Here is a 4,291-nt window from a genome sequence, read left to right as displayed (position 1 = left end):
CAAAGAACTGTTATCTTACGTCTCCAAGTACAGCAAAACATGTCAGGAAACTTGTGTAGGTGACAAGCACAGGATGAATCCCGAGTCACAAGATGGAAGAATACAAGGATACATTTAAATGATAACAGGCAACCTCATATTACCCTCTTCGAGGAGTAGGCAACAAAGGTTAGTCTAGCACTGTCTGTTTCCCTATTTCCCTTTCTGGCATTACATGAATGAAAAACTTCCATTTCTTTCATGCAAATCGAACCTTTGGAATGTAGTCATTCAGAGAGGAGAGTTCAAACCACCAGACCACCAACATATGCTAAATTATCTCCTCCTATGTCACTTTTTAATTCCAATAAAATCCGCTCCACAGTCTACTCTCGTCAGTAAAATCATTAGACGGTGCATACGTATTATTTTGCTTTCTTGGCCAACATGGTATTTTCCTCCTGCATTGATGTATCCCTTCATTCCCGTGAATTAACCTGTGTGGTGGTGAGGAGTCTGGTGGGTCTCACTGGCATCTCACTGAAAGTACTACTTGAAGCACTTGTCTCTTTGTCTTGGGCTATAAATAATCAAGTGTCAGTCGATATATATCACTGCAGATAATCTTGTGCTGTGGAACTGAAAGTGTAGCCATGATGGTACTGTGGAGAAAAATAGTGAAGCCATGTCAGCCTGAGACGACTTGAGTATGGATCGGGTCATGGCAGGCGGCCGGCAGACTCTCCGCCTCCAGCACCATTGCCACCGTGTTGGAGCCTGGCGCCAGGCAGGACGCCACAGCCCCTGCGCCGGAGCTTGGCGCCAGGCAGGAAGCCATTACCTCTGTGTTGGAACCTGGCGTCAAGCAGGATGCCACTGCTTCTTTGTTGGAGCCTTGCGCCAGACAAACCAGTTCCAAATCATCCTGTGGCGCTCCACTGTCGTCGGCGATGCTGCAAATCAAAGTTAGTAGATCTGGGTCTTGGGGTGAGAGGGAAGCCTCCCGCACGTGGCACCTGGTCGGCGGGGTAGTCTTGGAGACCTCTTGGCCCCAGGGGTTCTCCTGGCTGACGTCGCCCTCCAGGATGTCCTGCAACTGCCTGATGTAGGCTGACGCCAGCCGCAAGGTCTTAATCTTGGTCATGTCGGCTGCAACTCGGCGGCTGGCCACCCACGCAGGCAATACACCCCGCAGGGACTCGAAGGCGCGGTTGATCTGTCGCATGCGGTACCGTTCACGAGCGTTGGCGGTTTTCCTGCGGTATCGTGACAGAGGCGGTGGTCTCAGCTTTTGCCGCAGCAAGTCTGATGGTAGGAACCACTGGGTATCGAGGCGGCAGCGCGCCTGCAGGGCTCGCGGCCGCAGCTGGTACTTGGTGCAGCACCCGGCCGCCTCCTGGGTGGTGGCGGACCCGCACTGGACGCTGTCACTGTTGTTGTTACCGTCTACCTGAGCCTTGACGCTGGCCAACGAGGCCTCTGGTTCGGTCCCTGTAGGACTGATCATTGTAAGGCGCCACTACCTCACCAAAAAATGCACCACCACCACAACCCACACTCACCCACCCAACAAGCATTTAAATAACTTCAGTATGTTTTCATTTTGTTTCAGTGAGATGGAGGGATGGGGTGGAGAGGTATATGAGAGAGGGGGGTGTGAGCTGGGAGCAGGGGAGTGAAATGGCGGGGGACAGGGCGACTTGGAGGCGATTTGTTTGTGGCCACCCCAAACGGGATTGAGGCGTCTGGCAATAGATGGATAGATAGATAGAAATATTAGGCAACATTCGAATACATTTCACCATATACTTCTTTTCTGTGATGGAAATCTGGAAGGTTTTGCGTTTTCCCAAATTGTTCTTTCAATAGGCAAACCACAGGCCAGCGGCCGAGAGCAGCTGAGGAGGGAAGAGAGCAGGAGAGCGCAACCTTTCCACTCCAAGGTTTTGCAGCACACTGACCGACCCGTCTCTGACCTGGTACCTCTCACTGACTCATCCCATTCCTCCTTGCACCACCTCTAGCTTACCTCATTCGGCTTACCTCCACCTTCCTCCTCCCTGTAACCGTCTCACGCCCTCTCCATTCACCACTTTAATCCTGCCTCTCACCACCTCACTCTTCTTACTTCCTATCACCACATTTTTACTGCCCGTCTCACACTCTATAAGAACCTTCCTTTGCCTCTCCCCTCCTCTCAGTGCCAGGCCAGGCAGGCAGCACTTTCCGCCACCTATGGGTATTTCCACGTCCCTAAGGCTATCAAGAACGAAATCGAGTCGGACTAGGGCCCGGTGAGGTGAATTATTCGGCCGAATGATCACAGGTTTGCCAGGGGTGTACTGCAGGGTGGGTGGTGAAAGCCACTGTGGGAGTGTTGTATTGCTCTAGTCTGTAAAACACACACACACACACACACACGCACTGATCTTAAATCTCTGTCCTTCCTTTTCTTATCATCATCTGTTATACAAACACTGCTTGTGTGTGTGTGTGTGTGTGTGTGTGTAGTTTAAAATATACCTTTGTTTCTCTGTCTTTTTCCTCCTCTTGTGTCCCTCCCTTCATGGGTCCTTTCTTGTTTCCCTCTTCAAAGTCGTCTTCTAACAGTTGCGAGAAGTGGATAGAAAAGTGAAGTATCATATCATCCGTGTACGAGTGGACAAGGCAGATATACAAGTTAGGTTAATGATGAATATTTATAAGGAAGTTTGTGAAAAGACCTAACCGAATGACCAGACATCTCTGTGTGTCAGTAACCAATGCTGTGCCACAGGGTTCAGTTATAAGTCCTAGTGTTTTCAGTGATGTGATGTACCACCATACTTCCCACACCACCACAACCACCACACTTCGCACATTGCCACCTCCACCACACTTCCCATATCACTACCACCATCCCCACCACACTTTCCACATCACCACCACCACTCTTCCGCACCACCACACTTCACACACCACCACCATCCCCACGCTTCCTTCACAGCCCACCACAATCGCCTTTCCTATTGTAACTGCACTCCTCAGGCTGTTACATATGTAATATGCCCACACTGCCACCATAATGGCTATCAAAATCAAACTCCCATATTTATAGCACAATAACCAAATTTATTCGAACATTCCTGGCCTTCACTCACCATCAGCCAATATACGTATTTTACCAGCAGTGGTGACTGTAAACCTGTACAATTTTCACCCTTTTTTGCAGCCACCAACCACCTATAACCCACACCTTTACCCTCGTTGTCTCTGCCTCCCCTACCATCAACACCACCTCCAGCGAGGTTTTCTTACTTCACCGGTACCATTTTCTCTCTTACCTTCGCCATAGCTTTCCATAAATGTCACCTGTAAGTTTCAACCACTTGAATTTTTATAGTTAACGAGACCTACCATTTTCCTCCCATCTTTGAGTCCCGCTCCCCTAGGCATTAGCGGACCTACAATTTCACCCTTAACAAGGACCCACACTTATCACCATTATCAACAACGATCTTACCTCCTCCGTCCTTCTAAACCCTTCATCTAAGACTCACCGCTTACTGTTTCTCCTTCCATGTCCGTAGATTCTGTGAGGGAGTATAATGAGGAAAAGAATACGGGGAGTGGGGGTGGAAGGATAAGTTCTCGGACTGGTGTTAAATGGTTACTCTTGGCTTAAGAGTTTCTGGTGCTCAGCTGAATAAAGGTTTTTATTTTCTACCCACCTCTCTCTCTCTCTCTCTCTGTCTGTCTGTCTGTCAGTCTGTCTGTCTGTCTGTCTCTCTCTCTCTCTCTCTCTCTCTCTCTCTCTCTCTCTCTCTCTCTCTCTCAAGAATAATTAAACCCTTTCAATTCTGTCTTTCTATCTGGAAACTAATTTTTAAAGTGGACTTCGTCAAGGCACGTGAGAATAAATGGATCATAATTTAACATTGTTTTTTAACCTTAAATGAAGAGGAGAACTTGGTTTTGCTTCGTCTTCTTACACACACACAGTTTTACGTAGGCGTGAGGAGGGTTGTGTGACATCACACGTTATATCCTTCCATAAATATTTGCTTAGGTAGCAGTCACTGTTTTCGTTCAAAACGACTTATATTTCGTAGTACGTCGTTGTCAATGATTCGTTGTGCATATTACTCCTCAGTATCCTGTTGAATATATATTATGAAAACTAATTTGATATTGAAGTGATATAAACAGCATCAAGGGGAATAGTAACATCATTAACATGAAAAAAATCAAAAGATATCGTGTAGGAATACGGTCTATGAAATCTGTGCTGCATGAAGTATCAGAGTGTATCGTACGTCTGGCAGGGGCGTTA

This window comes from Coenobita brevimanus, chromosome 86, assembly GCF_032717465.1.
Source record: "Coenobita brevimanus isolate Jiangsu-jjx chromosome 86, ASM3271746v2, whole genome shotgun sequence".
NCBI classification, from domain to species: domain Eukaryota; kingdom Metazoa; phylum Arthropoda; class Malacostraca; order Decapoda; family Coenobitidae; genus Coenobita; species Coenobita brevimanus.
This window is presented reverse-complemented; position numbering follows the sequence as displayed.